Here is a 12,486-nt window from a genome sequence, read left to right on the forward strand (position 1 = left end):
GGACGTCGGAGGAAACCGGAGCACCCGGGGGAAAGCCACGGGGTGACAGAGAGAACGTGCAAACTCCACACACACACACACAGGGCGCCGGAGGTCAGAATCAATCCCGTGTATCTGGAGCTGTAGGACACCCAAGTGGTCTTTCAAACAGAGTTTCTTTGTTCCGCAGTCGATGTATTTGTCATGGTTCCGAGTGCCGGTTCTCGGTTCTGCCCCTTACCCCCATTGATGGGGCCTTGTTGTGCAGCACATGGTTTTCATGCACTACTATTTGCCTAATGACACACACCTGAGTTCCATCAGGAGACTCGTATAAGAACCCTGGTTTCACAAACGCTGGTTACCAGATTATTGGTCTATCTCTGAGTATACTTCGTCTCGTGGCTGCTCATAGCCATTAACGCTAGCGCAGTCCCGGTTTCTCCGAGAACACCCCGTTTCTGTGTCTGGACTCATCTCAGAGTCCTGAGGTAAGACTCCTTCTGTTCGTCGTTCTGCGTTCGGTAGCGAGGAAGCATCCTGACTCTAGTTTCGTTCTGGTGTTCCGCATTTTGGTTCTCCGCGACCTCGCTCTTCGTGTGACAGTATTGTACACGAGTACACCAACTGGAAGCAGAAATAGACCTCTCGGCCTCTCCGGTACATCCGACAGCCAATGGCTGGGTTGATTGACTCTACATTCCTGTCCGCACTCAGTGACTTATTCCTCTCTCCCTTGTCTAGAATGTACCTCCACCTGCCTTGAAAATGTGTTATGACGCCGCTTCTACCGCTCTTTGAGGATTTGTCGACTCTCTGAGAGGAACTAAAACATAGATTCATTTCTGCCTTCAATGGGTAACACCTCCGTGTTAAGCAGTAATTCTTCGTTCTCAATCCTCCAACGCGATGCCAGCTTGGCGACACCAGAGATGGAAGATGCTGGAATCTGGAGCAACAGACAATCTGCTGGAGGACCACAGCGGGTCGAGCAGCATCTGTAGGGAGGGGGGTAGGGGTTGTTGATGTTTCGGGTCGAGACCCCCCATCAGGGCTGATAGTGAAGAGGTGAGATGATCGGTGTAAAAGAGGATCGGGGGAGGGTTGGGGCAGGAGCCTGAGGTGAATGAGGGGGTGGGTGAAGGCTAATAGGGAGGTTGTGCCAGATGGGGAGGGGTTGCTGGATGGAGGTAGATAGAGGCAGATGGAGCGGCGGGGAGACAAGTGAAGGTTGGAGAGAGCTCTGGGGACAGGAGGAGGAACACGAAGGGATTGTAAGATGGTCGCTACAGGCGTGGTACTCCGGGCGTGGCGTCCCAACAACTTGCATCCTTGTGATAATACTTCTCCATTTGCAAACATCTTCTTCCCCCCCCCCCCCCCCCCCCAGGTTTAAAGAGAAGGCCAGCGTGTAATTCGTCTCCTCGTTCACTTGATGCACGCTAACATCCTGTGTTCGGTAGAAGGCTGCGCCCACTTGTTGTGTACTGGTGTCCGCCCCACAACTGGGCAGCAACCACTCGGGACCATAACTCGGAGAGAAGGGCAGGTCAGATTGATCATACTGAATGCTTTGGCGGGAAACGGAAGAACAGCGAGACAGGGAGAGGCGATTAGAGCTTGGGTTGTTTATCGGCTAATGTGTCTAGTAGCCGAGTCAGCGATCTTTGCTCTAAAGAGCCAAAGGCGAGCGGCGCAAACACTGAGATTGAGACTGCAGCTGGAGGAAGATGCAGGGGTGTCGGCTGTCCGTCTTCGTCGTTTCCTTGCTCGTATCTGCTGGTAAGAATCCCTGAACCCCGAGGCTGCGAGAGACATGGGATAGTGCGACACAGCAGATTACTGCAGCCGAAATTCAACTATTCAGGAATAGCTGCTTCCCCTCCGCCATCAGTCCTGAACGGTCCATGAACCCATGAGCACTACCTCGCTCTTCGCTTTTTCCCCACATTTTGTAATTTATATTGCACGAGACTGTTACCGCTTAAATAAACAAATTTCACGTCATCTAAGTCAGTGATAATAAATCTGCTTCCGATTCAGGGAACTGGGATTTTAAATCTGCACAGTTACCACAAATTCTTTTAAACTGAGGGGGAAAGTTTAAAGGAGATGTACCGGTCAATTTTTGTTTTACAGAGCGGTGGGTGCCTGAAATGTGGGGGTGGAGGCAGATACCATGGTGGCGTTCAGGAGGCTTTTAGACAGGCGCATGAGTGTGCAGGGAATAGGATCAGAATCGGGTTTATTATCGCTGATATATGACATGAAATTTGTTTCGCGGCAACAGTACAGTGTAAACACAAAATTATCATTAGAAATAGTGCAAAAAAAGTAACGAGTTAGCGTTCACAACGAGGGATATGTATCGCGCACAGGGCAGCACGGGAACAGGGCCTTCGACCCATGAACTAATTTAGCTCATGTTACCAAATCCCTTCTGCCTGCACACGGTCCATCTCCCTCCATTCACTGCGCATCCATGTGCCTCTCTAAGAGCTGCTTAAACCTCTCGATCGTATCTGCCTCCACCTGCACCCCTGGCAGCACATTCCAGGCACCCACCGCTCTGTGTAAACAAAGTGACCGGTACATCTTTAAAACTTCCCCCCTTACCATAAATGTGGCCTCTGATCTTAGATAATTCGACCCTGGGGATAAAGATACCGGCAGTCTATCCTATCTATGCCTCTGATAATCTTCTGTGAGGTCTCCGCTCACCCTCCGACTTTAACACATTTGGGAATCGATGCTGCTTTCAAACGTTTAACTGAAGCCATTTGTTTCCACAGCCCAGCCGCAGACTTTCAGGGTCCTTGTGGGTAAAAGCGAGGTGAATGCGGTGGAGGGGGATGCCGTTACCCTGTCGGTGAGACCCTCCTCGCCGGTGGTCAGCGGCTTCTGGAAGTTTCGCTCCTCCTCGATCGTCACTTGGACTGTGGAAGCCCCTTACCTCAACGTGGCCTACACCAAGCGGAACGTGGTGCTCCTGTCCAACACCTCGCTCCTCATGCTCTCAGTGGCGCTGGCGGACAGTGGGGTGTACCGGGTCACCCTCGATTCTTCCACCGGCAAGGAGGCCACAGCCAGCATCACCTTGAATGTATGGCGTAAGTAGAGTGGCCCGACGGTCTCGAACGAGGGGGTACGCTTCCGAGATTAGGAGTCGGTTATTTAAAATTTAGATGCTTGGGAACTTCTGTCTTTCAAAGGGTGGTGAACCTCTGGAATTCTGTCCCGGAGGGTGATGAGCGCTGGAGCATTGGGGGAGGGGGTGGATTTCAAGGGATAACATTATGGAAAGTGCGGGGTAAAGATATTCCTCCGCCCCACCCCCCACCACCACCCTGGGGTGGGTGTGGCTGACGTACCATAGGGGTAAACTGAGAGGTAGAAGGTTTAAAGGGAGCTTTTTATAGAACAGTACAAGAAGAGGCCCTTCGGCCCACGATGTCTGTACCAACCATGATGACAAACTAAACCAAATCCCTTCTGCCAGCACGTAATCTGTGTTCTATGTACTATGGGAGGCAGTCCCTATATTTTTCCCAGGGTCGAAATGGCCAAAACCAGAGGGCATGTGTTTAAGGTGAGAGGGTAAATTCAGAGGAGATGTACGGGGCAAGTTTTTTTTTACAGAGAACGGTGGGTGCCTGGAATACGCTGCTAGGGGTGGTGGTGGAGGCAGATACGATCGAGGCGTTTAAGAGGATCTTGTATAGGCAGATGAATGTACAGGGAATGGAGGGGTATGGACCATGTGCAGGCGGAAGGGATTAGTTTAGGTTGCATTTAGTTACTCGTTTAATTAGATCAGCACAACATCGTGGGCCGAAGGGCCTGTTCCTGTGCTGTAATGTTCTAAATTCTATCCCTCCATTCCCTGCATATTCATGTGGCCGTCTAAAAGCCTCTTGAACGCCATTATCTCACTTCCTCCACTATCTCCCTGGTAGCACGTTCCAGGCACCTACCGCTCTTTGTGTAAAACAAAACTGCCCCGCATATTTCCTTCAAACATTCCCCTTCTCACCTGCAATGCATTGGCCCCCGGAAGGTGGCTGGAACCTGGAACCAGAGGGGGTGCTGGAGGCAGAGACTCTTACAGCGTCGAAGGTCGGGGGGAGACTCCCACAAACTAGAAACGCGTTTGAATAGCCAAGGCAGAGAAGGCTATGGATTGAATGCGGGTAAATGGGATTAGTCAAGGCAGTTGCAGGGGATACACAAGAAATTGCAGATGCTGGAAAATGGAGCAACAAAACAAAGTGCTGGAGGAACTCCCCGGGTCCGGCAGAGTTGCAATGGTCAGCCTGTACGTAGATCGTTCGGCCCACCGTCGCCGCGCTGTACAACTGCATGACTCCCTCGGAATTGAGGACGATGGGCAACGGCAAGGTCTAGGGCAGATCAACCATGGTCATATTGAATGAGCGGGGGCTGGTTAGACGGGCTGAGTGGATGACTCCTACTCCCTGGCGTTGTCGCTGCCCGTTCTTGCCAAATAGAGCGGCAGCTGCTCAAAAATGCTCAGCGCGTCGGACAGCACCGGTGGAAAAGGAGGGGCCGGGTGTGGGAAAGGTAAGAGGCGCAAAGAGGAGGGGAAGGGGTGTGTGGGAGATCTGTAATAGGGGCAAAAGGGGTGGAAGTGTGAGAGCAGTCCCGGGGTGTGTAACAGGTGATAGACCCCTGATTCAAACTGCGCCTCTGTTTCAGGACCGGGGACTGTGGAATTAACCGTTCACCGTCTTGTGGTCTTTTATTTCGGGGTGGAGGTTGACTGAACTTTCCACTGGCACCTTTGAATAGTGGAGTGGTGAGGAAGGACGTCAGGAAACACTCCGCGGGTCAGGCAGAAGAGTCAGCGTTACAGAGTAATGTGGCAAGGAAACCGACCCCTCTGCCCCCCAAAAGTAAATGTAACGTCCTCCTGTGCGCAAAGAAACCCCCTCTCCGACCACCCCTCTTTGCGGAATCGAGATCCTTTCACTCTTGACATATGGAGCTGAATCCGGAACTCATCAAGTCATACAGTGTGCAAAAAGGCCCTTCGGCCCAACACGTCCATGCGGACCAGGATGCCCAGCTAAACTCGTCACATTTTCCCGAATGTTGGCCCTTTCCTATCAGGTACCTGTCTAAGTGTCCTCAGTTTTGTTGTGTAGTTGAAGTCTTCCAAACCAGACAGAATTCCAATAAGCCCCCAAATTCTTTGTAACCCGCATTCACCGATTTAAAATCTGCTGTTCACCATTGCACAGGTAAATTGCCACAAATTTATACACCCTCACCATAATACGGCTAAGAAAATGGCGTGATTGGATAGGTCTTAGCCTTAGTGTGGACTCGAGTCTTGTAGAAGGTAAAGTAGTTGTGGATTGGCTTCATGCTCGGCGTAGGCAGCGTGGGCCGAAGGGCCTGTTCCTGCGCTGTACTCTTCTGTTCTACACCAAGATGCATAGTTCTATTGAGTGCCCCAGGCCTCTTACCCTGTTTACATGGATTTTACACTCAAGCATGCTCAGTGCCGGGTTGAGAGAAACCTTAAAACATAAAAAAAATTGGACAGCGTGTCCTGGCTTCAGCATTCAGATTTGTCTTTCGTACATTGATACCCTTTCCCGTTAATCCATGAGATTTAAAGATCGTGATGTGCTTTTCCAGTGAAGTTACCGTTGTACTGTAGGAAGCACGACAGAGCAAATTTCCCACAGAAGGAATTAGTCAAATCCAAGTCCAACTAAAGCGAGTGCCAAGCTTCAACGGGCAATTTCCGAGGATGTTGCCTGGACTTGGGGGCCTGGAGTTACAGACGGGTTGCGTAGACTGGGATTTTATTCCCTGGAATGTGTAAGAGATTGAGGGATGACCTGATAGATGGAGGTAAATTCATGAGGGGCATAGTCAGGGTGAAAGCACAGTCTTTTCCCCAGGGAGGGGGTGCTGAAAACAAGAGGGCAGAGTTTTAAGATCAAGGGCGAGAGATTTAAAAGGGACATCAGGAGCAGCTTCCTCACGCAGAGGATGGTGCGTATTTGGAACGATCAGCCAGAGACTGGGGTTAAGGCGGGAACATTAGCAACGTTTAAAAGCCATCTAGATATGCACATGGAGAGGAGGGCTATGGGCCAAACGCGGGCAGATGGGACTAACTCGCTGGGCAACACAGTCGACACGGACGAGTTGGCCGAAGGGTTTGTTTCCTTGCTGGCTGACTATCCGGGCAGATCCATAAAGAGTCCATACAACACAGAAAAGGGACCTTCGGCCCGTCATGTCCATGCCAATCCTCAACTGCCCACCTACACTAGTTCCATTAACCAACCCCTGGCCCGCAGCCTCGTAATTCAAGTGATTGTTCCGAGACCGCAGCTGTTGGAACCTGGAGCCGCAAATAATCTGCTGGAGGATCTCAGCGGGTCGAGCAGCGTCTCTAAATTGTCGACGTTTCGGGTCGAAACCCCTGCATCAAGATCTTGTCGACAATTTCTTTCCTCCCACTGATGATGCTCGACGCGCTGATTTCCTCCAGCACACCGTTTGTTGCTAGCTCAGCTACTTCTTAAGTGCCTTGAGAGTGTCTGCCTCCCCCAGCTCCTCAGGCAAATGGGTTCTCCCCACTGATAGTGGTCCAGGCACCGCGAGGAACTCCTAACTCCTTCCTTAATACGGTACCATGAAATCCTTTCCATGTGGAGCTTCAGTAAAACAGTTCACCTGAAAGATGGCACTTCCAACAGTCCCCTCTGAACTGATAATTAAACCCACACCCTAATTGGAGCCAAGGGTGCAGCCCACGGAACCAGACTTGGCACCCAGTGGGTGACCCAATGGTACCTGTTCCAGTCTAGAGGACGGGCCTCGACCTGGGGCGTCGACTATCCATTTCCGGGCTTGACCCGCTTGCGTTTCTCCAGCCTCTTTTTGCGTGTTGCTCCTAGCCCAGTTCAGTTGACTAAATCTTGCACCGAACGGTTCCCTCCTAGCCAAGCCCGTACCTTTCACCATCGCCACCGAAAGCATCGAGATCAACGCGACCGCAGGGGACACCGTCCAGCTGAAGGTGACCCCGTCGGAGAAGGTGAAGAACGGTAGCTGGCAGGTGGGTCGGAAGGTCGTCGCTCAGTGGGAGGATGGAGTGGCGGAGATCAACGCTGACTACCAGAGGCGAGCAACGTTATTCAACAAAACTTGCCTGCAGCTGAAGTCAGCCAACGTTTCAGACACTGGGGAGTACAGTGTCACCATGACCACGGATTCCGGGGACACGGAGACAGCAAGCATCCAACTCAACGTCTTCAGTAAGTGGATCCTACTTCCAAAATAACATTTCTTTGGAAATTTCCCATGACTTTATTCGTCAAGCTAACTACTAACTCAATAAATATTGGATCTGGTATTGATTTATTAATGTCACATGTACCGAGGTACAGTGAAAAACTTGTCTTGCACACTGTTCATACAGATCAATTCATTACACAGTGCATTGAGTTAGTACAAGGTAAAACAATACAGAATGCAGAGTCAAGTGTCATAGTTACAGAGAAAGTGCAGTGCAGGCTGACAATAAGGTGCACGGGCTATGACAAAGTAGATTGTCAGGTCCGGAGTCCACATTATCGGACTGGGGAACTGTTCCATAGTCCCATGAAGCTGTCCTTGAACATGGTGGATATGAATGCCATCTCATATTATTTTAAGACAGAGAAGGCTAATCAGCCCATTGAGTCTAGATTAACACCAAGCCCATCCACCCACTTATTTACTCATTACTTACCCTCTGACATTAGTACGCCCTGATTCTCCAACCAACCTCCCACACTGAGGCAATTTACGGTGGTTAATTATCCTAACCTCCAAAATATTTGTCTCTCGGCCTGTACTCGATGGAGTTCAGAGGATGTGGGGGGGGGGGGGGGATTTCTTCCGGATACTGAAAAGCCTGGATAGAAATTGGTTTATTATTGTCACGTGTACCGAGGAACAGTGGAAAACTTTGTTTTGAATGCCATCCATACAGATCAGTTCATTACATCAGTGTATTGGGGTAGTACGAAGGAAAACAATAACAATGCAGAATAAAGTGTCACAGGTACAGATAAAGTACAGTTCAGGCAGACAATAAGGTGCAAAGTCATAACCAGGTAGATTGTGAGATCAAGAGTCCATCTTATCATACTAGGGAACCATTCAATCGTTTTATAACAGCGGGAGAGAGCCTGGTGATACGTGCTTTCAGGCTTTTGTTTCTTCTTCCCGGTGGGAAGGGGAAGAAGACAGAATGCCCAGGATGGATGGGGTCTATGATGATGCCAACTGCCTTACCCGGGCAGTGAGAAGTGTAGACAAAGTGCATGGAGGGGAAGCTGGTTTTCGTGATGTGCTGGGCTGTGACGGTGCAGAGGATGTTTCCATTCAGTGGAGAGTCTAGGATCCGAGGGAATAAGGGACGTCTCCCTTTAGAACTGAGATGAGGAGGAATTTCTTCAGCCAGAGGGTGGTGAATCTGTGGAATTCGTTGCCCCTGACGGCTGTGGAGGCCAAGTCATCGGGTATATTTAAGGCAGAGATTGATAGGTTCCTGATTGGTAAGGGGGTTAATAGGGAGAATGTGAGAGAATGGGGTTGAAAAAAATCAGCCATGATTGAATGGCGGTGCAGACTCGATGGGCCGAATGGCCTAATTCTGCCCCTACATCTTATGGTCTTCTGGTCTCATGCCAATCTCGTTTCCCAGCACTTGGTCCATAGTCTTCCAAGCTTGTGGGCTTTTTCCAGTGTTTACAGAATTTACTTTTTCAATGTTGTGAGAGTAGCTGTCTCCACTAAGCCCTCGGGCAGTGTGTACCAGATTCCAACCATCCCGAGCGAAAGAACATTTTCCTCACCACCCCTTCAAATCTCCGAGCCCTTACCTTAAACCTGTGCGCTGGAGTGACAGACACCTCTGGTGAGGGGAAGAGTTTCTCACCATCTACCCTCGTAATATTTAACGGTTCAGTCAGGTTTACCACTGACTATTGCACCTACACTGCACTTTCTCTGTAGCTGTGACACCTTACTCTGTACTCTTATTGTTTTTAACTGTACTACTTCAATGCACTCTCTACTAACTCAATGAAACTTCACTGTAATGAACTGACCTGTACGATTGGTATTGGTTTATTATTGTCACTTGTACCGAGGTACAGTGAAAAGCTTGTCGTACAAACCGATCAGACAGGTCAATTCATTACACAGTGTAAATACATTGAGTCAGTACAGAGTGCATTGATGTAATACAGGTGAAAACAATAACAGTACAGAGTAAAGTGTCACAGCTACAGAGAAAGTGCAGTGCAATAAGGTGTGAGGTCACAACAAGCTAGATCGTGAGGTCAGAGTCCATCTCATCGTATAAGGGAACCGTTCAATAGTCTTATGACAGTGGGGTAGAAGCTGTCCTTAAGTCTGGTGGTACGTGCCTTCAGGCTCCCGTGTCTTCTACCCGATGGAAAAGAGAGAATGTCCCGGGTGGGGTCTTTGATTATGCTGGCTGCTTCACCAAGACAATGAGAAGTAAAGACAGAGTCCAAGGAGGGGAGGCTGGTGTCTGTGATATGCTGGGCTGTGCCCACAACACTCTGCAGTTTCTTGCGGTCCTGGGCAGAGCAGTTGCCGTGCCAAGCTGTGATACATCCTGATAGGATGCTTTCTATGGTGCATCTGTAAAAGTTGGTTAGAGTCAAAGGTATGCAAGACAAGTTCTTTTTTTTTACTGTACCTTGGTACAAGTTACAATAATAAACCAATACCAAATACAAAAAAAAGCTTCATCCGCTCCAAACAAAAACAGGCTCAGCCTCTTCAGTTTCTCTTGGTAACTGAGACCGTCCATCGCAGGCAACATCCTGGTAAATCTCCTCTGCGCCTTCTTCCACAATCCCCTCCTTCCTATAGTGTGGTGACCAGAGCTGCACGCAGTGCTTCACATGTGGCTTAACTACTATCTTATATTGTTGTATCATAACATTCCTGCTGTCATATTCTATACTCCAGCTTATAAAGGCTAGAATGTTTCATGGCTCTTGCAGATGGCACCTCAGTGTGGTGACTCGTTGCAAGCTGCTCTCTCAGATATGTGATAACGAGATATTTGCTTGTCACATGTACATCGAAACACAGTGAAATCCATCTTTTTGCGTCACTGAGAATGTGCTGGAGGGAGCCCACAAGTGTCACCACATTTCCAGCACTCAATTTCCTAACCTGTAGGTCTTTGAAATACGGGAGGAAACCGGAGCACCCAGAGAAGACCCACGCAGACACGGGAAGAACGTACAAGCTCCTTACAGAGAGCGGTGGGAATTGAATCCGGGTCGCTGCTGCTGTAATCGAGTTACGCCAACCACGACACTACCGCCCTTCACATCCACTCATTATTTCTATTACAATCATTACACTCTTTTAAATCTGAGACACCTGCATGGTCCCCTAGTACGATAAGATGGACTCTTGACCTCGCAATCTACCTCGTCGTGGCCCTTGCATCTTATTCTCTGTCTGCACTTGTTTCTTTGTAACTGTAACACTATTCTGCATTTTGTTTTGCATTTCGCTTGTACTACCTCAATGCACTAATGTGATAAAATTATCTGTATGGACGGCATGCAAAAAAGTTTTTCACTGTACCTCAGTATATGTGGCAATAATAAAACAATTTCCCATGTTATCTACCTGTGCTGCTGCCTTCAGGGAACCTTGCAATGTACAGTAAGATCCCTCTGGAGTCATACAGCACAAGGCCCTTCAGCCCAACTCATCCATGCTGACCACGTTGCCCATCTGTTCCTGTGCTGTGCGATGTTCTGACGTGTTGGGAGTTGCTAACCCAGCTGCTCTTCCCTCACCCAGAGGAACCCCAGCCGCTGAGTGTCTCAGCAGAACTTAGCCGGATCAACGCGGAGGTTGGAGCCCACGCCCTGCTCTCGGTGAGAGTCAGTGGTGAAGTGAAGAATGGCAGCTGGATGTATTACAGCTGGGTGATCTTTCAGTGGAACGACACGATCGAGAACATAACCCACCACGCTGACTTAGACATAGCCCTCCTGCCAAACGCGTCACTTCTCTTCACGTGTCTGTACAGCGAACTGGATAGTGTATTTGTCATTTCTCTGACGTCACCAACCGGTATGGAAGCAACAGCAAACATCACTCTCAACATCTTCAGTAAGTAGCTGCTCTGCAGAGTGTGTTGCAGAATTATTTGGGGGCATTTTGTGGCCTGCTTACTTTTTCCACATTCTTCCTTCATACTTGGGAAACAATCTCTAAGAAAATATAATAATGTACTTGTTGTCATCAGAGCCATCATTCTGATCTGCAGTTCTGGTTGCCCCCATTATGGAAGGATGTAGAGGGTGCAGGAGAGGTTCACCAGGACGCTGCTTGGATTAGAGGCCATGATCGACAAGGACAAGTTAGACAAACTTAGGTTGTTTTCTCTGGGGCGGCAGACGCTGAAGGGACCTCTGAAACCTGGAACAACACACAAAGTGCTGGAGGAACTCAGCGGGACAGGCAGCATCTGTGGATGGAAATGGACAGTCGACATTTTGGGTTGAGACCCTTCATCTGGACGTAAAGACAGAGGGGAGAGAGCCAATATGGAGCAATAGATGGCAGGAGATCGGTGGATCCGTGAAGGGGGGGGGGTGGGGGGGGGGGGAGTGGGAATGACGTCAGAAGCCAGAAGATGTTCAGTGGAAGTGACAGGGTTGAAGAGGATGGGTTGTTTTCTCTGGAGTGGCAGAGGCTGAGGGGAGACCTGACGGAAGTTTATAAGAGGCATAGGTAGGGTGGACAGTCAATCTTCTTCTGAGGGTAGAGATGTCAAGTGATAGAGGACATGAATTTAAGGCGAAAGGAGGGAAAAGTTCAAAGGAGATGTGCGGGGCAAGCATTGTTTTACACAAAGCAGTGGGTGCCTGGAATATGCTGCTAGGGGTGGGTGTGGAGGCAGATACGATAGAGGGGTTTTAAGAGGCTCTTGGGCAGACACATGAACGTGCAGGGAATGGAGGGATATGGATCATGTAGAAGTCGAAGAGATTTAGTTATCATGCCATTGTGTTCGGAACAGACATCCTCGGCTTGTTCCTGTGCTGCACTGTTCTGTGTTAAAATCATTCCTCTTTATTCTAAATGCCACTGAACACAGACCTAATCTCTGTAATCTGCTACTTCTGCGACTGCAAACGTTTATTGCATCAAAACCTCTCATTCTTTCCTTTCTTTCTCTACTCCCTCCTTTGTAATCTGTAGCCCCGAGACCTCTCGGGAAACTTTCTGAAGCATCTGACATCCAGATGCACGATGCTCAAATTCAGAGGCAACCCCCAAGTTCAGGTTTAGTCTGATCTTGGAACATTTGGATATCTTCAGTTTCCCTCGGCTTCCAATGGAATGGGGAAATTAAAGTTTCCTGAATGAAGAACAAATGAGTTCAATATCAAGTAAGGTCTGGTA

This window comes from Pristis pectinata, chromosome 39 (assembly GCF_009764475.1).
Source record: "Pristis pectinata isolate sPriPec2 chromosome 39, sPriPec2.1.pri, whole genome shotgun sequence".
NCBI classification, from domain to species: domain Eukaryota; kingdom Metazoa; phylum Chordata; class Chondrichthyes; order Rhinopristiformes; family Pristidae; genus Pristis; species Pristis pectinata.